Source organism: Bombus flavifrons, chromosome 9 (genome assembly GCF_040668555.2).
Source record: "Bombus flavifrons isolate JBK064 chromosome 9, iyBomFlav1_principal, whole genome shotgun sequence".
NCBI lineage: Eukaryota > Metazoa > Arthropoda > Insecta > Hymenoptera > Apidae > Bombus > Bombus flavifrons.
This window is the reverse complement of record NC_138450.1, coordinates 14,857,742-14,884,597: the sequence shown is the minus strand read 5'-3', so window position 1 is coordinate 14,884,597 and position 26,856 is coordinate 14,857,742. Positions and strand designations below refer to the sequence as shown.

Sequence of the window (26,856 nt, the reverse complement as noted above, 5' to 3'; positions counted from 1 at the left end):
ACCAAAGTTTTTTTACGATTAATTAATTAATTTTCCAATTATGGAAATGAATACGTTTCATTTTTAAGCTTAAAAAAGATTACGCCTTTTTTTTTATTATCCACTTCGCTTTTGTTCTGAAATACTTTTGAATAATTATTTTTATGAAAATATGCACGCTGTAATTGTATTGGTTTCGGAGAAAAAATTGGAGATATTCCTATAACTGCGAGTATCAGAACTGTTAAAATTTTATCTGAAAAAAAGAAAACAGTTTACTTGGAGCAACCTGGTAAACCAGTTTTATGGAAGAAACGATGGAAATTGATCGAAGGTCCTGCGGTCACGAATGAAACAACGTTAAAAGTTGCGATAATTTACAAGCGACGGACACAGACAAATGTAGAACCATCCGAATTTTTACAAGATACAAATATAGGTGTATCGTATATAGGTATCTGTCTGTAGTTTCGACGTGGATTTCTCTAGCTAATATTCCGCGCTCACGGTGGTAAACCGAGATTTGAACACGGAGGGGCTGGGGGTTGGTTTCATGGAGAAATCATCGGCCGGATAGACTGGCTATTCAACGATCAAAATTTCCAATCAGCGGTATTAAAGCTTGTTCGCTATATTATTCTGTCTGTTCCGATCTACTACCACGATATTCATTACCAAATATTTGACATTAAAATAGAGAATAGCTCGATGCTTTTTCTCCATCGATCAATCGTTTTTCCATAGAATTCATCTCGTTTCTTTTGTTTTCTGCTTCTTTAGGACTGTTCTTTAATATTTGCTTCGTCTATATGAAAATTTGCTTTAGTAGAAACTTTTTACCATTCTCATATAGTCGACGGATATTAAAAACAGAGATGTGTAATTATTACTTATCGATTTTAATCACAAAGCTATTTTTAAATTGAGCTTTATGAAAAAAAGTCGCCGTTTTATATTTTTTACGTACGAACGTACCTAAATATTTCCTTTCGATCGAAACGATTAATTAAACGAAATTAGTTGTCTCCCATCGTAAATCAGCAAGTCTGCCAATCAGTGGCTGCGCAGTTTGTTCGATTCGTTAAAACGTACGATATTCCTTCCAATCAGTCATCGTTTCCTTCTTCGAGAAAGCCTGATTTGCCTAATTTAGTTCCCCCGGGTAGCCCCAGGAAAACGACGTAAATCAGACTCGTCCGGAAAGAAATTGGAAACCTATCAGCCGGCTGGTTTATTGGTTTTGTAAATCGGCGCGTAACTCAGAATCGAGTGGCAGACCGTTTGACGGGGTGGCAATAAACAAAAACGCAAGGCGTACCGATGGCACAACACCTTTCGCCTGCTTGGCCCGGCACCGTCACCCCTTCCTGCCCTCGGGGTGATAAATCCAGCCGGGCCGTACTCGCCGTTCGCCGCCTTCAAGTTTTTAACTTCCGCAACTTTCTTATTTATGTGCGGCACGTACAGGAATAGATTTTACCCGTTAAAGTTCCTCGCGCCCCGTTGAAATAAACGAGACCTCGACGGATCGATCGTACCAGGGGTTCTTCGCGCAACGACACCTTACCTCCTTCTTTTCTTTTTTCGTCTTTGATTTTTTGTTAACTGTCTTTCCCTGACGAGGAAACTTTTCTCACGCTAACCGCAGGGAAAAAAAGAGGAAGTTGGTGTAATTTTGAAATTCATTATCATAGCAGATAGAATTAATTCGCCGGTCGGAGAATCTTGGAATTGTCAAACTGTTTGCATCGAATTAGCGAACAATTAGATCGAGAACAACGGTTTTCCAGATATCGAGACGAATGTTGATTAATCGTTCATCGGTAGCTGTTTGTTATTTGTCAAGCTAAACACGACGAAATCAGGTTAGCTCCCGAGACACCTTGGCCAGCCCTTCCAGTGCTTTAGGTGGCATCCTTTCATGCAATATTCAAAGCTGCCAGTATCAGAGATCGCGTTGTGGTTCCAGCATCCTTACTTCCGATACAGATCCCGTGATTTGAACGATCAATTCCTTTGGGAGATCGTAATTCAATAAAAGTAAATGCAATTTTGGCAAATCTACCGTGTCTCTGTAAATTCGCTGAATGTCCTGTTCAATGATCGCGCGAATCTTGCTTTGGAACGATCGGTTCAATGCTAGTTAATCGTCGATTTTCAAATATCTGCAATAATGAATTTTAAAAGCAATTTCTAATTTCTGGGATGCACGGTAAATACAGCAAATCGAGCTTAATGAACGATGAACCACCGGTAAATATGTACGTTCCTATAGACTTTTGAGAGGATTTTGTACTCTCGATTGTATTTCAATTTCAAACGCGCTATGATTTGTTACATTGTGTGTATTTGTTGAGAATTTCGATGATTTCACGAGTGGCTCCCTATCCACGACTACTGATTCGACTTTCGCGTACTGCGCGTGAGTTTTAAACGCAATTTGATAAATCTCGTTTCGATTCAAACAAACGTATCGGAATTCGTTCGTGTTATTGGATTTTGCTAGTATCTGAACGAGTGAATTCAAAACTTCTATATGCAAGTTCAAAGTCGAAAGACCGCGTTACAGAGATTTTCAGTTTTTCCAGGATTACGAGTACTGGATTCATAGTCGCGGTATGGTACATAGTTACGAAATTGTCGATCGCAGAAGATTAATATGCATGCGGTGTATATCCAGATAACCTTTTCGATTTCTCCGTACAGGATTTAATTTCTCGCCGTTGATGCAATCGAAATTTCTCATATCCATTGTTAGAAACCTTTTCGTCTTTTGCTCTATCTGAAAAAGCGTTAAATGTCTTCCTGTGAAATCTGATAGAATTGTCCGTTCATGAGGAGATCGCTGGCTAATGACTCGAAGAAGAGCGTTCAGAGGATAGCTACGTAGATATTTGTTGCTTACATCTCCGAGGAAGAAGTAATTTCATATACGATATAGCGTTACTAATAGAAAACAAGTTTTGATTCGCTTGTGTAATCTTTAAGATGAATTTGTTGCGGAGATACCACAGGCATCTCACGTACAAATTCACCTTTGAGCGATCGATCAAGAGGTTAAAAAAATGGGATGCGAAACGAGCCAGTGTGTAGGTTATATATGTATCTGATGTATCATGTGTGTATCTGATTAATTATCTGGATACACGAGTACATAAGTAGTATAATACATTTTACGAGCAGACATATCAAAGTTCTTCGCTTTAAATACTCCTCGATAACCGTACCAGTACAAGTTCGACTTTCGAAAATATTAGATCCACACTTTGCTAGATCGAATCCACGGCGCTTATCACAGCCACCCCTTTCCCCAAACCCCTTCTACCTATGACGCGCTATTTTTCAGACTCGCTTACCATAAAATTGTCTTTCTTTGTTTCAGGTGAGTGAACGGATTTTGAAGTAAAGCGTATCACGACGTTCTTATTTCGTGCAACACGAAACGACGAAACATGGTATGACGTTAAAATATCATTTGACGAACGGTTGCGATCGTCGATTCGTAGGTGAGTTTTGACCGATACGAATGCGCCAACGATGATACCGCGCCGTGGTTAGTATTGCGTGTCTGTTTCTACTTTTTATAAATTTTTAGAAAACGAACGGTCCGTTAATTACGCCAATTTAGCTTACAATGCGTTATATATCAAAGAGGAAAAGAAATCATTTCTAGTCTTACGTGGTTTCCTCGTTTACGGTGGTACGTTGATTATCTTGGGTTACCTAATTTAGCCCGAGTATGTAATTAGAAATTAACATGTGTATCTCTTCCATCAACCAGGCTCATACATAAAGAAAGAAGGAGACATTAAATGAATTTTAGTTTGAAACAATGAATAATAATGTCAATTTTCATAACTCCACTTTTATACATTATATAGATATTTATTTCTGTTTTGTCTAGTTTGATATAATTTAACAATTCGTTTGATACTTTGGATAACCATCGATAATACTTTTTGTGCGAAAACATGTTAGATCGTCACTTTGAATTGTCTATTTTGCGACTATAGTGCTACATTGATAAAAATCGTGCAGTTATTTTCCATTTTTCTCTCGTATGACATTTTAAACGACGAGTAGCAATTTAAATATTAGAAAATCAGTTTATCGCGTGAAACGAGTTTTTAAGGAAACAATATTTTTGTAACCGGTGATAACCAGTGCTTGTATCGTTCTATGGACGCTACAACGATTTGACTTTCATTAGTTCTCCGATTTTGCTTATCCAACTGAACTATCCATCTTCATCGAGTCTTTTCAATGGCAGTTCTGCAAAGTTTTCGTCAAACACTGGTTTTCAAACATGTTGCACAATTTCGTCGGTAATGGACTGAATAGAGCTTAATCGTCTACCACGAAATTATATACTTTAGAGCGTTTTTTCCAACTCGAACTTCATCTTTTAATTTATTATAAAATTATTATAAAGTACAAGATTGAAATTTACCACGATTCGATTCCTGAGCGTTCGGTCTGTCAAACTACGAGCTATCTCGTGAACTATATGTACTTTGTTAACCGAGAAATTGCAACAGAGTTGTGCGAATTACCGATACGCAAATTATTCCGTGGCAATTCGAAACTATCAGTTAATTAGTTTCGAGTAACCAATTGGCATTCTGAAAGCGTTGAAAATAACGATCGGTTACAAGATTAACATTTGCAAAAATTCGGATAAAAATAACGAGGCAACGTTTTCAAGGAATATTGAAAAGGCTAGTGATTTGCTACAACAAATGTTAAACGTTAGATCGTATATTTATTTGGTAAAATAAACTCTACATCGTATTAAAAAAATCAAAATTTAAACTTAATACAAGAGGAATTTAAATAGATAAGAGCACGTGTATTTTCGTTACTGGCCAAAGTAGTCGTCAATCCACAAACGGGTCATCGATGGATCGAAGAATCTACTTCTCAGCAAGAAGCGAGAATGAAGCTAGATAAAAGAGGTATTTTTTCACGCTCGTGTATTATGCATACGCGTATCGGTGTTATCGTGGATCGGTGGTAGATTGCACGCGACCGATAAGAGAGCTAGAGAAGGCAGAAAGATGGGGAACGCGGAAGAACGCGGAGGAGATCGAGAGAAAGGGCGAGCGAGGTAGATGAAAGCGAGAAGAAGGCGAGAACTCTCCTCCGTGAAGATGTACTATCGCTGCTGAATTATTGAACAGTGCACTCTGGCTCGGCTCGTTCGCATATTCCAACATCTATACCGACTCAATTTTGCCCAGTATTATTGTCTCGTAGCTGGGGCTGGCGTCGCGTCGGGGTCGAACGAGAGAAAGAGCAGGAAGATGGCGGAACGCTTGTGCGCGCGACGTGTCATCGCAAGGATCCGGTGTAAATTATTTCACGATTTTTTTCGAGGAAACTCGCGCTCGGAATTTGCGTAATGAAATTCCGCGGCATCTTACGGAGGTCTGGTTAATATTTTATCGAAGCCCGGTATACCCGATCTCGTGCGCACCTTCGAGTGGTCCGAGACTTTGACTAGATCCTCGACGATACGTTGTTATCGTGGAAAGAGCGAACGTTTACAGCTTGAAGTTTATGCGAGGAAGATGAAAGGGAAGACCGAACGAAATTACGATGTAAATTCGAAATTTCCATTTGTAAACGGGGATGACAAAAGATCTCTTTTTCAAAAGAACAAAGAAACTATCGGCCAACTATTCGTTTCATGGACTACACTTCTAAACGACACTTTTAGCAACCACCGAACGACGTCTTAAACTATCGGCCAGATGACAGACCACGATCGTTGGCCGTGTTCTTTTCGATGTCTCTTGCAAACTCTGCGCGGATCTGCAATCAAGGCGTAAATTTCAAGACACGAAAAGCCTCGAGATTCAGCGGTGTCGTTACTTTACGCGCGGCACGATCTACTCGATGGAGTGCCACCAGAGAGTGGAACCGAACGGAGGGTAATTCAGGTTACACGCTCGGCTGTAATGGGTGGTTTGACCGGGTTGCCGTGTTCTTGGTGGTTAGTAGCACGTTGGATGTTACTTGGTGTAGGAAAATGCAAGGGAGAGGCAAGAGGGCAGAGTTTGGCGTGGGATGGTCGACAGGTCGGAGGAAAAGGAGGGACGAAGGCGGAGAAGAAAGGGGGATGAATGTATGAGCTTCGGTTTGGCCGGCGCGGCGTCGGGATTCCTACGAGCCCGTAGAAACTTGCTGCTTGCTCATAAAATGCAAACGGGCAGCAAGTTAAAGTTTAGACAGCCTCCCCTTTTGCACAGCCCGCTACCAACCCCGTGTCAGTCCGTTCAGCCATTCTGCGAAGCGTGGCGATCCTAGTCACCCGGTGTAACCAACCACCGCCAACAATAATGAAATCCATAAATCCGGAAGAGAACAGGGAACACCAGTGCGCAGACCAGCCATCTCTGCGTTCTTCTTCTTCTTCTTCTTCCTCTTCTTCCTCTTTTTCTTTCGTGTACTTCGTGAGTGTACATTTTCTCTCTTTCTCTTTTTCTTCTTCTGGTTCAGTATCCTTGAGGAGGTGTTCGTTTGTGTTTTGCCTTCCTGCATTGTTCTCTTTGTGAGAATTCTGTCTTCTCTTTTGACTACTTCTCTTGTTAAGATGCTTACACTTTTGTGCCCTCTCTTTTTTTTTCGCGTTATAAGCCTTGGTGCTATTCATACCGCTGTTTATGCTGTAAGTTTAAAAGGTAACCTGTCGTCCCTTTGAAGGGAAATTTGTTTCGTACAATACGAGTTCGTAATTGCTACTTTTCTTACTTTATTCGAGGATATGGAGAATGCATTAAACGAAACGTTACGGAAACGTTGAGTCGCAGATACGTTTCTTAAAATATAAAATGAAACGATAATAAGTATATTTAACGGTAATAACGATTTAATCGCGCTATGACCCTTGTTTCGTACGATTAATATACTCCGCCACGTTTCTTCTCCCTGCCTAAATGAGTCATGGATTTTCATGCTTTGTGATTGGTTCATGCATGATGTCACGTATGAAATGGTTCTGTCTCGTCTTCGAGGTCATGAAAATTCTCGTATTTCTCGGTAATCGTACGAAGAACCGGTATCCTTATAATAAAAGATGTTTCATCGGGAGACCTACCGCATTTCACGACTCGTTGTCTGGGTCTTGTGGCAAGTGGTCATAAAACAATTGACCATTAACAAAGACCCAAGGCCAACTGTGAAAACGATCCTACGATATGTATACACTGTGTGTAGTGTACACGTAGATATATACCGTCGGTCCTTGGTATCTTTGCCAGCTTTCAAATTACAAAGCGCAGCACACGTCTCGTTTGTTCGTTTCCTCGTTCAGCGTAGCCATCGATCGCCAACCCGAAGTCGAAATCTACTTGGCCGAAAGCGTGTTTTCTACTTTCCTCGTGTCACCGTACGAGCTTACGTATTATGTGCTTGCATATACACATTCATGGTGTACTATTACAATGTGTATCGGCGAAGGTCCCCGTAGCTTCTAGTTCCGCTTAGATGTACCTCCGTAGAGAGTACGGAACATGTGGGTGAAGTGAAATATCGATTGTCACGTGGTTTCGCGGCTCGGTTCTCCGGCGACGTCGAACGTGCCTCTGATTGATTCGACGCCGCGTCGCGCCGCGGCGGGGCAACCCATCTACCGTCGAAAGAGCAAGGGAGAGGGAGGTAGCAGGAGAGAGAGAAAATTGTGTCGAGGAGAGAGTATTGTTATGCTAACTGAATCTCGATGACTTCCCATCGATCGAGCTTACCGATACGGAACACTTGGGAATCGCGAATTTTCCCATTCCCGGGGCCTCGTATCGCTGGCTCCTTTGCCCTTTCCTTTTTCCTTCCTTTCTCCTTTTTCCATGCACGAATAAAGGAATCGTTTCGTTTTAGAGTCGCCGTCTGCCTACCTCTCTTATCCCCCCATCCCTTCGCGTCTCCTCTCACTTTCCGAGTTTCTCGTTATTAGTTTCCTTTGTATTATATTCCGATAATATGGCCAGGGACCGTGTATTCGAGAATAGGAATGTTTTCTGAAAATCCTCGAACAATGATGAGATTCCATGGGCAAATCCGCTGTAAATTTTACGACGAACTCGTTCCATTTCTGGACGAGGGATAAGCCTAATAAAATTCGACGCGTGAGACGTCAAAGTGCCAAATTTTCCAACTATCCGACTATAGATCACCGAATCAACGAGACTGTTTACGAATCTTAGACCGTTCTCGTTGTACTATCCACGCTGTATTATAATAGCGACTAATCGTTCTTTCAGAAGATATCCGGGTACAGAGTTATGTGTATCCCACACGAATCTTCGTAGCGAGTTTAATCGATGATGAGCGATCGATCACAACGAAAATTGATATAGGTGTTTGATTGGCGTATTGGATATTAAATTGCGCGTTTAGGCGGAAACCTATGCGATTATATGCGGGCTGCTCTCGTATTGTGTACGGTTTGTTGGACTTCGATAATTGTTGGAATTGGACGACGATCGGGATACGTGTAGTACGAGGAGATCGCCTGCACTAACTTCTCTCTGTAAATTTATTGCGTTCTACGAATGTAAGGCTTTTGAATAAGATTCCTTGAAACTCGTGCACGAAGCGGCTGACTTGCCTATGGGAAAAGCTACATTCTATTTAATTCCCACAACTCCTACATTTACACGAGAAATTCAGTTATTGGCCATTTCTTTTACCAAAAGTACGTCTATATAGGACGTAAAATCGAATAGATTTTTACGATCCTTTGTACCAGAATTCTTACTTATACTAATGTTGCCCGTATCTTACGTGCAGCAATCGCAATTCCACTTTATCGTGCACCTGTGTATCGATATCTCCATCGATAAAGGAAAGATTTTGATTCCGGTGCCTTTTGTCGCTGCTGAATCAATATGGACGGTAAAATCGGAAACCGTAGGTAGGGTCTATGATACACGAAACGTAATACGCGTAACAATATTCGAATGCGAAAATATCTAAAATCTAATTTAAAGTACATTTTAACTTGATACATGCCTATTTATTTACAAGTCGACGTTATTAATGCATAAAGTGACTAACGAACTAAGAATTGTAAAAATTGAGAAAGAAACAGCCAATGTATATGAAAGCGAAATTAGATCGCAGAGGAACGGAAAGGCGCGTGTTTACTCTGCTCCGCTTTGACGAAATGTTTCGAAAGCAGGGTGCAAGAAAACGGTGGTAAATCCGGCCACGATGTTTCGTGATATTTCACGGACGAGCCGAGTTCCAGCGATTTCCGTAGCAGCAAAGTTGGAAGAAAGTTGAGCTCGTCGCCTCTTCCTCTCGTCCTTCAATTTCGGTTTTCACATAATTTATCCCTCACGGTAGCTTCCGCCCGCGAACTTTTCCCCCGGCAGAAATTAGTGGGGTGCCCCTTCGATCCTCTTCTCGCGGCCTTCTGTTGACATTTTCCCCGTGAGAAGAGACAGCCTTCTCTTCCAGTCAGGGTAGAACGGAACTCTATGTTCTTCTGTATCCGTGTCACGAAGCGAGCCGACGAAGAAAGTGGCAAACTCGCCAATTGCGATTCTCTTTGGAATTAACGTTCCACTCCCGGACAACAATTACGACTACCATCAACGTCGCGTGCACGAATACACCAACGGCGTGGACATTTACATGGAAAAGGTCCTCCTTCGAAGCGACCCTCTTCATCTCCTTTACCACCCATTTCTTGGTAACGTAAGTCTGAGTAGTTGAGAGAAACGGATTCCTCTAACTTTCGGAATTTCTCGAGAACGCCTTCGTTCGTGACAAATTTTCGAATTCCGATGCCTTGAATTTTTTTTAATTGGGGCACGTGAATTTGTGCAATTTTACATAACTAAAACGATGCGTATCGTTAATTGCATCGAAAGCGCCGCTTTAATTACATGAAAAAGTGGTTAATTAAAACCTAAACCAGCTCCGTATTTGCCACGTTCATCGAGAAAAACCACGATTCGCAGAAACAGGATACTCTCGATTCCGTGCGGATCGAATTTGCAGCATGTCCACAGTTTCGTCATGCTCGAAATTACTTAATCTATATTCTCTGCGTGAACCTTCCAAAGAATATCGAAACTGAGTAGGGGACCGGCGACAGAAAGAGATTCGTTGAAACGTCGCGTTCGAAAAGTGCGCAAGGATACGCTGTGTTACGCGTTCGAACAGGATATACACGCGATTTCGTGCCGTTCTTTCCATCTCTATGAACTATACACGCGCACACGCGTCTGTATGTACGTGTGCACGTTTCGCCACCGATACACGTACACGGTATACACGCGTGTCTAGTCGTCGTCGTGCCGAGGAACGAATGGAAGGAGGAAAGCCGGAGAATAGAATGTATATTTGGGAACAAATACAATTTGAATGAATTAGCAGTAAACTGGAAATGGGCAATCCAGGGTTACCTGACCCGAGGGTTACCCCTCGCCTCGCCAACCCCTGTCTTCGTTCCCTCTTCTTGCTCACTTTCACCGCAGCTTCTTCTTCCGCCTCCGTCTTCTTCCCTCGCGTTCACCATCGTTCTGGTTTTCTTCGTTGCGCGTGCCACACGGTTGTCGCTCTTTCTTCCGCCGTCTCGTCGTTTCGAACCTCCCCCTCTGACTCGTGTAACCCCTCCGCCGATCTAAACGATATTTTCGAAGGCAAATTCCGCCACAACAGAGGGAAACATCGTACTTGGAGTGCTTTTCTCTCCCGGTTACTTTTCTCTTCTCCGACCGAGGAATACCACCATCGCTGCCATCGCATCTTTGTCCCTTTGTCCTTGCAGCAGCAACAGCAGCTTCCTCCAACGCGAGTAAACAGAATTCGACTTCTCGAAGATTCGTCGATACTTCGCGCCGCACCCTTTCTTCGCTCCTACAGGTTCCACAGCCGTGGAATGGCTCTTACTTAGCCTTATAAGGGTTGTTCCGTAACATCTATCGTTCGCCTATGTACCTATATGTACATACGTATCGATCAGCTTTGACGCGGAACGTGTAAGCTCGTTTCTCTTACTTCTCCGCACTTGTGTATACTTGATAGCATACTTGTCGTCGCGCCTTTCCGGCGTACCACGATACCGTCTGACACATGGGGTGTATAACGACACCGAGATGTAGGAATAAAAGTTCTTGGAAATTAGTCCGATCGTTTTCAGGATGGAACAAGTTTCTCGGCGCGGTGATCTTGGAATTTAACTCATTCGACGCGACAGCTTACAACTTAGGATTAATAGAATTAACATCTTAACGAGGATCGAATAATCGTTTCACCCCGAAACACAACGATATAAGTTTAACGTAGCTAAACGCTGCAGGACTAGGGGGTTAATTAACGGCTATTTTTTACAAGGACGTTAACTCCTTAGCGCTTTAAAAATTCCTTTCGCTACACCCATCGTTCCTTTCTAGTGGCTTCCATATTTGACGCGCCATTGGTAAATTCAAGTTTATAGAACCACCTTCTTCTCCAACCTTTTCCGCTCGAGAGGGAAATTAGTTACGTTTCAAGACTCAAGATAGCCTAATTGCAATCTCAGAACGGCACTAATTCGCCAAACCACTCCATCTCATTGAACCAGTTTTGCTCCGAGAGCAAATAATTAATGTATTTACGTTAGGAGCAATCATCGATACGATAAGTCATCCACGACAATGGCCAGTAGGGCTTTGACATATCAGTACGTCATCCGTTGCGGATAGATCGATTTGTATTTCCAAGGAGATTAGTTATCCGATGCTTCGCGTTACGTTATCGGACGATGTGTTCGGTTACTGGTTTACCGAGCAATTTATTGTTGATCTCGTTAAAAAGCGGTTAGAAGTGCAGCTATATGTAGTTTTTAAAAATCTGCCCGGCTCTCACCCTCGTTACGTATTCTCTCTGTACTTTACTCTTTGTGCACTTGTTTCCGCTATCTTTTGTTCCTTTTAACGCGTACTCGTTTAGTACATCTAGGTTTTCGCTTTTTCGGCGCTCGATCGTTCGTTTGCCCTGCGTTCCACGGGTCTTCCGTCTTATTTGCATCTTGGGAAACTTCTGAAATTTCATTATTTAAATTATACGTGCTGATATTCTAAGATTTCTATTCAAAAATAGCCTTGCACCGCGATCGTGTTATGAGCTTTGGCAAGAAAGGCCTGCGCGTTCTTTCGCGTGTCCTAGGACGGAACGGTAACGATATTTCTTTCGAACCTACACTTTATCCTTCTCCATTCCACAAAAATGTCTCGATTTCCATGGAATCTAGCGCGTAAATGCTCTTCCAACGGATTTACATGTCGGCGACGTCGGCAAAACACCGGTCACAGACGGGAAAGGGAAAACGTTTTCTCGTCGACGAAAAATTATCATTTTCGCCCGAGCGCAATAAGTTTCCCGTTAATCTGGTCGCTACGCGGACGTCCTTGCATTATTCTCGGGGAAAGATTCGTAATGCTTACCCCATGAATAATGCACCGTTCCCCGCGGGGCAAAATCCCACCGCTACATACTTTCAGTTAATCTGACAGTTCGAAGTAGTTTTCAAATAGTTCCGGCGGACGTAAGTCGAGTTGAACTCAATCTTCGCATTATCCACTTTCGCCAGGTTATCATCGTCCTGCTCTCAGCCAGGGTAAAGGAGACTGGATAGGGAAGAGAGTCTTTCCGTGTACGGAATCGATACGTGACGTAAGAGAGTCGACAGAATTAATAACGCGACGGGGGAACGAGCGTGGTCGGTCGCCACGTAAAAATGCGCTCGTTCCTTCGGAGATCTACCAATTTATCGAGAATGTCGCCTTTATCCGAAGAATTACGATCGTTCTTACTTCCTTTGAACTCTTCCTTTTCAAAATATAATCTTGAAATAACCATTTTGATTTCCGAGTTAAAGTTGTTTCCATCTTTCACAGCATTCCAATTACATACATATGGGATACTTTTGTGTCGTCTCAACTGACGCAGATATTCGTCCAAATACGTACGAGTTTTGCAATACATATGTAATTCCATTGAAAAATTTTCGTAACGCTAAATCACGAAAGCGAGTTTCGAAAGAGCGTGTACGTTTTCTTTTATTTTGCAGCTCCGACACTCGTTCGTTCTCCACCTTTTCCATAGATCACACGAGAACAGGGGGCGTCTACGTTGACGGCATTGACCCCTTTCGGAAGTTCATAAACCGTTAACGATCGTGTATCTGACGATAATTACTCTCCACCGTGAAACGTCATAAATTTCCCGTGAAATTTGCCATTTACGCCTGACCTTATCTCATCGTGCCCTCGTATGCTCGTTCTCTACCCTTCTCTCATCCTCGCGTGTACCATGCTACCGTCTCTCTCTCTCTCTCCCCCCTCTCTCTCTCTCTTTCTCTGATTCTCCGTTTCTCTCGGCGAAGCCGCACACACACGTGTATATCGATGTTAAAACCACGGGGTAAGCCTCGAGGGTAATTAGAGTGCGCGGTGAACGAGACAGTACGGAAAATTGAGGTATCGAACAATACGATGATCACGCCCGGACTTGTCAGTGTGTCCGTTCCGTTCATCCGTCTGCTTTCTCCGGCGCAATTTCTCCATTATCATTCGCGCTGCTTGCATCGATTCTGCCAGCCTTGTTCCTTTACTCTCTCTCTCTCTGTCTCTCTCTCTCTCTCTCCCTGCTTCACGAAGACAATCCTTGTTGGAAACGTCGCACGTGCGTCTGCATTTTCCGTGACGCGAAAATCGATACGAAACCACGATAGTGCGTCACGGTTGCTGAATTTCGCGAACGTGGTTTACGTTGGACGAGCTTGATGTTTCAACAACACGCTGTTTTTCGGATATTTCCAAACTCTCCACCCTTTATTATCGACGATGTTGTCATTTACGAAGGTGTGGTTTTAAGCAAAGTGTCCGAAATTTCGCGAGAGATCTTTGTATCTAAGACTTGGATCTGTTACATCGAATTAATTGTTTTCGTCGTAACTGTACGGTACAGCTATCGGTAACTGTAAGACGGAATTCATAATGCAATGTAGTAAATCCAGTCTAATATATTTTCGACATATTGAACGTAAATTTGTATTACCAAATGACTTAAGAGTCCAATAAATTAGGGAATCTATCGCATATAAAAAAATGTAGGAAAACGATTAATAATATATTACTACGATTAATATCTCTGAATAAGTTTCATAATTATAATTATTTTCTTATATTCGTTAAACGACCACCAAATCCGAACCATATTTTCCTTGAAACAAATCTGCACGTAAAATGTATAATGCCGGCCGTTCGATGTCACAGCTTCCACCGAAAATGTAAGTACGACCACGTAAAAGTTAAAAAAGGAGCAGAGGAGGAAATCTGGAAGGCGAAGATTGAAAGGGAAAGAGAGGTATTGCGTGGAAACGTTAGTCTCGGGGAATATATGTCCAGGGTGGGCTCACGATATCGTTTCATCCATTAAGGCTGTATACAAGCACTCGTGTATAGCCCCAGGACGATATTGTGTTTTCTTGCAGTCCTCGTATACCCCATGCGGGTAATCACGACGACTTGGCAATTTCTTTTTTTCCCTCTCGAATGGCTGTTAAAGCGGCAGAGAAGTTGGTGATCACGACCTTCGATCAAAATGCCGTGCAGGATATACGGGTGAAAAGTTGCGGTTTGCCTTGTACTACGAAGACAGTTTCCTGTTTAGTCGAAACGACCCTGTCTCGATTCTCGTGTTCAAGTCCTCTCTGTCAGCTCGAGTTCGGCACACGGCCAACGATTATTCCTAGCCCGTGGTGTCTATACCTTTCTAGAAAGTTTAAAGATGCAAAAGTATACATCGCGTATATTGTGCAAAAATAGGGAAAATGTTCAAAGTAAAGCGCTCGTGATATTTAATAGACGAAAGAAATCTCTGCTTAGTTGCATCCGTCAGAACACTAATTTGCTTGTAATTCTTTGTCCTAATTCGTGTAAATTTCTTTCTTGTAAATCGGAACATAGAACCAAAAAGCTGCAGGGAATAAATTTGAAAATGTGAATCAACTCGGATGTGTTCGTCCCTGCGTTAATTCGGTCAACTGTATAACTAGTTCTCGATGTTAACGTAACACGGACAAAGATTAAACGGTTGATAATCGATCTGCAATATACATTAAAAACGGCTGTTTAGCAGTTGTTTTGCGGCGGTAACTTATCGTAGAAACGGATGTTTTATTCAGATATAGTCACATAAACATTCAGGTGTCCTGAATTGCCTACTTGTTAGTCTAGTCGGTTGTTTCTGATACGAGAAAAATCATTTCCGTGATATATACGGTTAATGGATACTTTCTAGCACGTTCGTTATTATTTCCAACGATCCATCATTGTTTTTGTACAAGGTGCTTCGTAAAGGTAAAAGTTGAAGTCACAGCTTCGCGAAGTTACGTAAACGACGAACAGTACCTATCCCTTTCTATTTTTTGGATTGCTTAAAGCTATAGTAAATTCCCTTTTTATTCCTTTAATACGATTGTATATCTGTATATTCCGTCTTAGTTTTTTGTCTTCTTCTTTTCATCTTTCTTCTATTTCTACGCTGTTATTTCTGGTTCTTCCTAATGTAATCAGCAATCTCCCAAAGTCATTTGCTTTTATCCCGTTTCTGCTCCAAAAATGCCATCTCCTTGGTTCGTTCGATAAGTAACGAGACTGCTTTATAACAAATTTTACTAGCACTGACAAGGAACGATTAAGCATACGTACAATTTGCGAATCCTATTACAGAATTTTACATTATTTTGCATTATTCTGCATTATTCGAACAATTCAGAAGTCATATTGATCAACTCTGTCGGTTGAAAAGTTCAAGAGAGTGATAATGTCACAAAATCTGTTTTTTAAATGTACCTTGGAATTTACCATTATGTATGTCGATCGCAAAAGTGGAATCGATCGGCTTGGCTTCTGACAGACCTATCTATTCACGACATTTTTTAATACACGCGTAAAAAGATGACATCGCCATGAACTTACCTGCACGTGAAATACATATAGGCTACTGATTTTTATTCGTTTCAACATATTTAAAGTTCGAAGTTACCTATGAGGTATTGACACGAGCTTTCGGTACAACCCAGAAACGTTACTCGAGAGCTTAATAACGACGTCGTAACGACACTGTTCCGATCGAACGCATCGATCAAACGTTACAAATTGACGATAACCACGGCGAAAGGTGAAACGGAAATGGAGGAACTCCCGATTCCTATTAACATGGGATTCAGGACACTGGCAATCCTCTTACGGTCGACGCATTACAAATTCCCTAGTGTACACGATGCCAGTCGATACTCGAAACTCGTGTAAGTATCCCAAGCATCGCGGAGCGCTCCGCGGTTCGCGTATTTCCGGTTAACGGATCGGTGTTTTCGAAGAAGAACGCGTCACATAAAATGCATCGAATGGATCGAACAGGTCGTGCGACCGTTCGCTCTCTAATCCTGTAACATACAAAATAGTGGGACACGTTAACCTGGGATCCACCAGCGTGTTTCTGCGTACACACCTGGGATTCCTACGTGCGCGCAATGCGAAATTTTCCGTTGTTAAGAGACTCTAGCTCGCGATCAGACACGATGTTGTCGGTCACTGAGCGCACCTGTATGTATCTCAACCTACGAGTCGTCACTCTTACGATCTTACCACAGAGAAGTGCTGCCACTTTTTCGTTACACGTGTGGAAATACACGTATACGTTTTAATATACGTTTTATGATACGATGCATATAGATGTGCCAGTGAATCGTGGCATTGCAAATCATCGACGATACCTATGGCATCGCAATTCCAACGCCAATCGTCGGTGTTGTTCGTGACAATTAACGCGTTAGCAGTCAAGGTCCAAATTTTCTTCGTTTCGCTGTAAGTATAATGTAACAGAGCAGTAGCTGCTGTCAGAGTTATATTTAGGATCAACATGTTTTTAAAGATACTTCGTATTTGTATCTGTTATGCAAATCAAATACCATTTATCTTGGCTGCTGTTAATTTCGTTATCGGCTTTATTTATTTTTCTTCCATCGTATTTGTAAGATTGTATTTGTAAGATCGAACGTGCGCCGATGTATGTGTATCGCGAGCTAACTCTAATTATGAAATATTTTTGTTTCAGGTAAGCGAATCCGAAAACGTAATCTTAATGGCGCTCGATATCTTCGCGTGATTGGTAAGTCAAACCATGCTGTCTTATCTAATAGAAGAATATCGCATTGAATAATAGAATGTTCGGATAGTACAGAGTACGGTGGAGGGACAGATTCGAATCTGGTTCGAACAATGGTGGAGTAGATAATAGATAATAGGTAGATCATAGGTACTAGCGTCATTTTATAACGATACGATAATCTGAACTCGATGCTTCTGTTTTAATGTTGCTCGATCAGCGCAATTTTTCTGCGCTGACAACGTAAACGATAGAACGTAATTGCGACCGACTTTTCGTCAAGAAAGCTCTATTCGTCTCAGGATTCTTCCAATGAAATCTAAATCGAGTTACGAATACCAGAACACGATTATTAATTGTTCATCTTCTTCGAAAGCTGGAACTTCTTAGAAACGATCGGAGGAATTAACTACTCAGCGTTTGAACATAAATGAACTTATATCGTCGTGTTCGGTTTACGAATGTGCCGTCAGATTCTCCGTTTCGTTAGCTACGTTTCCGAGAAGCGTGCCTTCGTTGGAACTCGCGAGGTCACTCGCTTGCTCGGTGTCGCGCGAATAGACGACCGCGGTAAGCGTAGTAGGCGTAGTAGCTGCGTCATCAGACGCGTGCCGCAACGATGCATCACGGAATGACGGGCATCGCGGTGAAGCAGTTTGGTCGGTCACAAATCACACCGGTTGCCTCTTGTTACGATGCATGTGCTCACGTACATCGTCGGGCGAACCTGGTGTCTGTCTCTGACTATCGTTTCGGGAAAAATTCATGATAAGGCCGCCCTCGCACGAATGTTCCCAATTATAACAATACCTTTATTTGGTCAGATGTCGTGATCGTAATGTCAGTGTGTCATCGTCAGTGTGTCATCGTCAATGTATTATATGATTTATATTTGCAAAATAATACAGTGGAATGCTATGAAATTCCAGATATAGACCCTGCATTGATCGAAGGCTAATTATTTCGAGTCATAGTGCTGTCTATTACTAATTAATTGCGTTTTCTTTTTCGTGGGTTGCTTATGTCAAATTCGTCACTATTCGAGTTTCGTACTATTTTCAACTACCTTGTAGAGTATCTAAAATCCCAAATCTTCCTATAGATGATTTAGATTAATTCTAAATTAAAGTTCATTTATCAAAGCTCTGTAATATCGAAAACTGCGTTCGCGATTCGCTCTTAGCTACGTCACTCGTGTTTTTCTTACGTCGTCCACTTAACAAGATTCCCCTTTTGTCTTTGATCCAGCTGGCGTTCCACCAGTGGCCAGGTAACTTGATTGCCAGCGCACAGTCGGGCATGTTTTCAAATTGGACAGGACTCGAGTTAACTTTCTATTCGGGGTGCACGCGACGCGCCAGGCTAACGTATGTATGGTTATCCCGCGTCAAGTCGAATTATATTTTCCTCGTTCCCGCGAGCGACGTTGCGCGATAAACTCGTTTCTTTCCTTTTGTTTGCCACCCTTGCCTTGGTTTCGTATATATCGTGGCCTTCGTGATTTCTCGAGCGAACACGAACGAGCGTGCTGGGACTGCCGAGTCACCTACCGATACGCGAAGATCGTTTTTCGCTCTATGCCGCGCCCTGACTTACGATGCTCTTCCCTACCGCTTACTTCTTACTTCTTCCACTGCCTTTCGCCGGATACTGTTTCGAATTAGTACTTTCGACAAATTATTCCCTTTTTCGAAGTTAAATCGGCATTATCGTATTTTCGTGACACGTCTTCCTATGATTGCGATCCAATGACCTGTTTCAAAGTTACAGCATATCAAGGCAATGAATTTCTTTTAACACCAGCTTCGACGCAATGAGATAAAAATATGTAGGATCGCTATAAAAAAGGAAGCTTCAAATACCCCGAAACCTCTTAAGAAAATAATCTTCAAATAGTATAATTTTAATACTTAAATTTACTCGGGTGTTTTATTTCTCGTGACTTATACGTTCTATATACACACTTTCGCTAGAAATTTTAGGTTTACGATTAATCTCTTCGGATCCATAGCTTGTTCGTTGTCTAGTTTCCTTGATCCTACATATGCGTCGTAGTTGAAGAGCAGGATCCGTCAGTGGCAGTAGTCGAACAATCGGTTCTCACCTTTCGACGAAAAGACGTGCAACGCTGGTTGGCCGATCTCAGCGTGAAACACGCGAATGCTCGTGCATATCCTTCTCCGTGTTCGGTTTCTTCGTCTCGTCCTCGTGTTGCTCGGCTGAGCCGTGGGAAGCGTAGGTGGTCTCGGCTGGGCAATGCCTGCCTCTCGATCTCCGACCGCGATAACGGGCCGTTGACTCTGCTCCACGTGCACGGGAGCAGAAAGGGCAGCGAGGTGCCGGTCGGGTGAGAATTCGGCGCCTAATTTGGGAAGGTTCGGTACCGAGGCTCTCTCTGGCCTTCGAGGTTCGAAGGGGCGGCCACAGATAGAATGAGATAACGCGATTCGTGACCGTTCAGCCGTCCCTTTTCCCACGACCTTCTTAAAAATCGCGCGGTCATTATTTTTGCAGGGGCCAGCCTACGCTACGCGTACCTGGAGGCTTCGTTCTCTTTCTCTTTCCTTTCTTTTTTTCTTACTTTTATTTGGGCTAGTTCTTTGGAAGGAATCGTTAACTTTTGCGAGACTTTAATGCGTCTTCTTGGATCTCTCGATGGACGCGGAATTTTAAAAGAGAAATTTTCAACAGCGATAGGTTAAACGAAATATTTATCGCAGTTGAATCGTCGTCTCTGCCACGAATTTAACGCGCATCGTCAGACAAGCAGTTGAATTGTATTATCAGTAGAAAACATTCTGCCGCATCGTCCGAATCAAAAGCGGAATATTAGCTTAACGATCTCTAAAGATATTCGTCCTCAACACCCGGAAGAATTGTCTGCCGTTAGAGCGGTAATCGGTCCGTTTTAATCGTTCCAAGATAGAAAATATCGATTTCCTGGTCGTAATTTCGTAGCAAACAAACGCTTCGTTAACGGCTATTTACTCAGTTACTCGTTTGTTTTTCATTCTTACCAGGTACCGACCGGTCCCTCCCTTATTTAATTAGGCTCCGATTAGCTGCGCAGTTTTGTGCAAATACTTCTTTAGCAGCGCGCTGAAAACGCTCATTAAGGGACCGGCTATCGAGTTACCGTGCCTAGTAACGAGCAGCGATTGTTTACGATCTTAGAAAATTCCACCGCGTCCACGATGGCTGTGCTGTTAACGCGGTGGACGTTGGTCCTTCTTGGCAAACGCTGGCCAACGCGAAAGTCGGTGATAATTGCGCGCCTTTTGCCAGTCTGTCTTCGTTTTCGTTTGGTCGTACGCCATAATATTGACAAATGACGGTCCAACGTTCAGCAACGACGAGGTCCTCCGTTTAGCACGAAATTCACGAGAGCGAACTCTGCTTCGTTAACAGTGGATATTATCTATCAGTCGCTAACACATTATTTTTCAATTCGATCAATTTTTATTTGATCTCAATTGATATAAATAACGTTCTTATTTGATCGTAACGTTTATTTTATTCGAATTATTTAAGGTGGAATGTACGTTTCGTTGACTTAAATTGGTAATACTTCCTGATAACTTTTAAAAGAAACGTGATAATAGGCTTGTTTAAAATAATTAGGTGGTTTGCAAGTTACCGTAGTAAGTTATCTGATGCTTTGGAAGCCCTACCGCGCTAGATGTGCTACGTGTCGATAAAGAGCTACGGTATTAAGTGCGTATGTGAACTTTGATTTAACCTAGTCTAATGGCGTATTTCGTTTGTGCGTCTTTTAAAACTTTGGAATATCGCGTTGTTCTTAATGTTTTTGAATTAACTATAGTATTCGTCTTAGTATTCCCGTACCAACTATGCTCCTTCGACTCATCTTCTTTTTAAAAAGCAGCAAACATATTTTTTCGCTATTCGCTAACGAAAGAACGTAACTTGCATTTAACCATGCGTGTCTGCGTACTCCCAAATGAAAAAATGAAAACGCCAGCGTACGGTTTATAAGCCAATTTCGGATATCGTCGCCGAGCCATTATGTTTCACGGAAGAAAGATGAACAAAACGCGTCTTTCCCTCTTACCGAGGGAGATTATTTAATGTAAAACGAATTTTTCTCGCGAATTAGCAGCCAGTGGAGTTGCTGAATTTACTATCCAGATTAAATGGCCACCAGCTGCGGTAGAGGTTTAATTCAAAATCTTGGCCAACGTCTGATTAAATTGCCAGTCATTCACTCCGGTTGATTATTTGCTCTTCTTAACTGAGATTAGTCGGACTCTTATTACCATCCCCCTCGTCGTGCCGTTCCGATTCGACATTTCCTCCATCTATTCCGCTTTCTTCGGCCTACAAATTACGAACTGCGTTGGTCGTTGTTACAGACCGAACACAGGGAGAGGAAAGTTTTACGGCGATATCGCGTTTGCCGCTGCGAATTGGTCTGTTTCGCCGACAATACGCCCGAATTTCGCGATAAACGCGAAACGAAGCTAATTACCGAACGTACAGGCTTTTGATTCTCTCGTATCTCAAGCCGACTTCGGTATTTCCCACGCGACGTGGTTGAAATTGCGGCGCGCAAGGAAAATAACTCGGATGATTGTGTCGATCGTTCATAAAATCGTCGTTCCGGTTTCGTTGGTCACCGAGGCTGCACCAACGCGAGCCTCGCGTTTTCCAATCTCCTATTTTCCCGCGCGTTATCGACGCGAAATTGCCCACCACGGAAGTAAAGTTGATATTTGCCGGGAAAAATACAACGTAACAGGCTCGACCGACTTCCTCAACGTATCGCCTCTCGAACCTTCTTCGCAACCTATACGTAAAGTTCGAGTTGGACAAAACGCGAAATTTTAACAAATTCGGAATTTAAGATTGCGGTCGGATAGTTCTTCGCGTTGTAGCTTTTGCACGATCCCTCGTTAAGCGACTATCCAAATCCGACTGTGATCCTGTTTAAACAGCAAACTGGAGGGCTTAAATTGTTTCGTTTTAGAGAGAGTGATAATACGGGTGTTTAATTTTTTTCTTTTCAAGAGGTTTCAAGAGTGCTTTTGTATGGCAGGAGAGAGAGAGAGAGAGAGAGAGAGAGAGACAGATTGAAAATTTGCAAAATCGATGGAGGAGTTATTAAACAAGTTGTTATTAGTTAATAAAGCACAATATTATAAATATATGTTATATATTACAACGACGGTATTTTATTCATCCATTTGATCCTTCTGATTCGTTGAAAATTAGAAACTTTTGAAACTCGTTGAAGTGTTTGCGTATTGAATAGCAGTTATAATAGCGATAGTTACTCGAAAACATGCGTTCGCGGTAATAGCCACTCAATTTTCTTGCAAACTTTTCCATACTCTTTGGTCGAGGAGAAAGTTCAAATTGCTTCAAACGTGATTCGAAATTAAAAGTTCCCGGAGGTGTTGAAAAATTTTGCAAGATTCAATAGGCTTAACGAACTTCAATGTCCCAGATGTCTGGAAAGTTTCGAGCGTTTTGGAAAGATCTGGAGCCTTAAAACATCAAGATTTTTAAAAGCTTCAGCGGTGAAATGACTAATTGGTCTTACGCTACCGCGTTTAATCCTGTTTTAAAAATACGCAAGATGTTCGAAACGGCGCGTGTAATTTCTTCCAAATTTGTTCGCTTTGCTCCGAGACGTTACACTCGAAAGAGCATCGTTGCGCGTTAGATAATACAGATACGAATTTCTCGATCTCACGAAGGTTCTGGCATACGTGCTAAGTTTTTTTCGACTCGACCTTCTTGCCGGAGAATTCATCATCCTGCTCATTCCGTGGCCAAAATCCTTCTAGAAAACTCTTATCGCTATCGGAGCATCGTGAGCCCGAGTGACCCCGAGTGACCCCGAGTCATCGTCTCGGTGCACGCGTTCCCCGGCAGCGACCTCGTCTCCCTTAGAGAGAAGTCGCCGCTAACACGTAGCTACAAGATCATGCTTAATTAAATATGTCAACCTTTCGTAAAACGAATCTTTTTTCTCGTTTTTGACGCGTCATCGAGTTGATTTAAATTAGAGAAAGGCAACATTTTTCGAAGATTTTTACTTTCGCGCGATGACCGAAGATCCCTGCCTCTTCACTCCCGACCTCGTCGACGATACAACGGCCGATCTGCGTAAAATTTACTTGCAACCGAACCACCAGCATTTTCGGCAACCACCCGCGGGCAAAAAAAAAAGAGAGAGAAGGAAAGAGACGAAGAATAACGCGAAGCGAGAACGAAACTTGGAAGCAGAAAGGGGAGACAAGGGAACGGAGTGCGGCGGCTCGATCCCATGGGTGTACGATGATCGATTGAAACGTTAACGAAATAAAGCGGCGCATCAGTCGCCGCGAAATCCATCGTGCTCTTTTCTGCCACGTTCTCCCGCGTGTCCGCTCGGAGGTGATTAAAATTCGCGGAGGGGAAAGCCATGCCGTGGCGGCGGCCTCGCGTGGCCGGAGGAGGCAGTGATGGCTCTGGACGAGAAGTCGTCGGTGTCGCGTCGTCGCGTCCCTCCGTGCTCCACGGGGCCACGGGACATTAATCATGCGAACTGACGCGGACTGACATCAAACGCGAATTTACAGCAGGCCGCCGCGGAGCCTGTTCGATTTCACGGGGACTGGGGTGAACGCGAAATTTGTCAACCGATTCTTCCTGCCTCCAAGCACGACAGCAGATTCGTTATTGCGTATTAAATCTGCGCGTGTAGCCTCGTGAATCCATTTCCGCGTGCCCTCTCGAATAAAGATCCTGACTCATCCGCATAAAAATCACTTTGACGCGGTGGTGACATGCACGAGGACCGATATTCAAACGGCCAACGTACCATCCCCCTTTCGTCAACCCTCCTGTTTCATCGACCTTCCATCCGCCAACCCATTCACGTTTCGGTTCGAACGATCGTAACGCGAAACGATCAGCCAGCGATCGATATTTTGCGATAAGTGGACACGGCGGTTTCTTTGGCAATCTGCTTGGCAATCTGCTTGGCAATCTGCTGTGCGGATGTACATACATATATAGTGACCTTAATGAGGATGAAAGATAGTTCTCGACTTTTTTTACAACATTACGTTTGAAACTCGAGGTCCAGTCGTTTCGACGTAGGACTTTTGTACTCAGGGAGATAAAACGTATGTACTTGCGAGGGCAAAAGTTTGCAGTCGCTACGTGTTCCGTGGAACCTATGAATTTCAAAAATGCATCAACTTAGACTTTCGATATCTTACCGTTTGAAAGTTGATATTTCCATAGCACGCGAGAAGTCGATCTGTTCGTATCGATTCGGTCCAGTTTACGGGTCGTCGTCGACGGATAAACGCGAATTTCACAGTCATCTCCCCTTTAGCGGGGTTGGGTATGGATAGGAAGAGTTCGTATATCGAGGATGATCAGCGTATCCGTGCCAATCGGTCTCTTTACCGTTCTCACTACCCCTTCCCTATTTCTCTCTCTCTGCCTTTCTCTCTGTCCTTTTACACAGCAGATCTGACAATCGGTGAAATTAATGACGCGCTCTCAAAGCGACGGAATCGGAGTAAAAAACTGTCGAATTGGTCAACAAAAACGAGCTTTATCGAGAAATGTCAGGATTGACGAAGAACGTACGAATCGATTCGCTTGGTCTTCGCGCGAACGATTTTAGAAAAATACGGGGCGTTTACAAACAACTTTGCATCGTCTGTATCTTTTTATCAAATGAAATCGCTCTTAATCACTTATATTTGTCGATATATACGAATATACATCCATTCGTAATTGTTCGAGTTTCAAGTTTCGCGGTAAAACGCGAGTCAGCTGGTAACTTTTGTCGCGAAACTCGAAGAGACGTTATGCTTAATAGAGCACGCTTTAGATAATTCTTTCACGAGTCTTGCGGTATGGTAATTTGTACAATGTCAAAGCTATTCATTCTTTTACGTGGAAATCTAGTAGCTTGCTACATACTTTTATTTATAGTTGTTTATATCGTTCGTCGTCTAATCGTTGGTTTCCTCTTGTCAAAGAACTTTTATTCCCATTTTCTACAAACATTTCCTCGCGTTTCTACATCGATCTTCTCTAATACGAACGAGTTCAAATATCAGCCAGTAAATAGAAACGAGCATAAATCACGCGTGTCACGGGACTGGCGAATCAAAGGGCCAAGACATGTCCCGGTTTGCGTTTCAAAGATCATTCGCTCTTCTTCATCGAGCCTCCTCCCCGTCGTTCGAATATTCGGTATCAGGTGTCACGCTTCGAAAATATCCCGTTTGGCTGGTTTGGCCGCGTTTGTCAGCGTTCCAAGATTCACGATAAAACGACTGTCTCGATTACGTTTCCACGATGTTTCCGCACGACAAATCTGTTACACCCGATATCCTATAATATCGTCCGATAATATCGATTAAGGACGTTAATGCCAAATGGAAACACGAGAGAAGATCTTTTACCCGACAGAATCCCGCGATGGGAGAAGCGTTCTTAAATTATGAGTTCGGAAAACTAATCGGGACGCTATAAGTCGTTAATCCTGGCCCGGAGGATGGAGATTATCGTTCGAAGAAGGAGAACTTTTCCTTGGCTAGACTTTTAGAAGGCCGAGGGGAAATGGTAAATTGTAAATTTCAGATGTCCAAGGAGCCACCGAAGACTCCTAATGGGATCAAGTTCGTTGATCCAGATTAATTCCAAAACAAAAATTTTGCCTCGCGATTACGCATTCACGAGTAGAGTTATCGAGTACGATAAGAATACACTTGGAAATAATTCAGTTTATGCGTTGTACGGACGTATGTACGTGCTCCGAGAAGCGTTCGTATTCGTAAGAACTGGTCGATTGCGATCTGGAAGAGATTTAATAAAGGTTTCTGTATTACTTTGAACGAGGAAAAATTGAATTTGAAAGGTTCCTAACGTCGCAAATTCTATTGTTGAGAATTTCCATTGTTAAGCGGAGAGACGACGAATGAAAATCATTATATCTGATAGATTTGAACCATTTGGATGGGATGTTTTATGGTTAATAACGTTTAAAATTAAATGTCACGGCTTTGCATAATGAGGGCACGATAATTGTTCGCGTTGAATAATAATTATATTGTAATTAGAAACGAGAAAAGAATATTTGAAGGATATACCGTTACGTATCTATCGAAACGTGTTATACATATATCACGCACAGTTTGTTTCTCAAATTATTTCCAATAATTCACTATGGAACGTGAATTTCAAACCGCAATTTGCATTAATCACAAATAATCAAATTGGTTAATTTCATATTAAATTTGAATAACATGATAATAGCCGCAAATTCAAGTATTAATACGTTCCATCGTGTTACCAAATTCACGATTCCTGTAAGTATATACATACTAGTGTATACACAGCGACGAACTTTAAAATGCCGAAGTTGTTAGTAAATTACCAAATTAAAAGTTGTTCCGTTCGTTCGCAATAAGCGAATATTTTAATACCGTGGATCTAATTTTGATAAATTTGGAGAAATTATCGCTCGAGAAAGCTCGGTCCCCGGATGCGTACGTTCGCGAAAGTTACTCGCCGCTGAAGGCGTTAAACCCGCCAAAATGTCAAAAGTCCGAAATCATAAACCTCGTGGAAACACGTCACCTCGTTGGAAACCCGAAATCATCAAACGAGGAATTTGTCCAATTAATCTCCCATGACGCGGACGATTATAAATCGTTAATCCGATTTACGTAATTATAC

General features: G+C 42.5%; 1 protein-coding gene across 21 annotated transcripts in view; it reads left to right on the top strand.

The window, feature by feature from the left end:
- Positions 1-26,856, top strand: part of LOC138183667 (protein muscleblind) — a 401,637-nt gene that overhangs the window by 174,102 nt on the left and 200,679 nt on the right. For 3 of the 21 annotated variants that reach the window (XM_069120945.1, XM_069120944.1, XM_069120943.1), the window contains exon 2: positions 17,092-17,145. The exons of 17 other annotated variants lie outside the window; for them this stretch is intronic. The gene's annotated coding sequence lies outside the window, so the exon portion shown is untranslated. Of the gene's footprint in view, positions 1-3,361; positions 3,486-17,091; positions 17,146-26,856 lie in introns of all 21 variants that reach the window. One more of the 21 variants, XM_069120948.1, reaches the window with a different exon arrangement.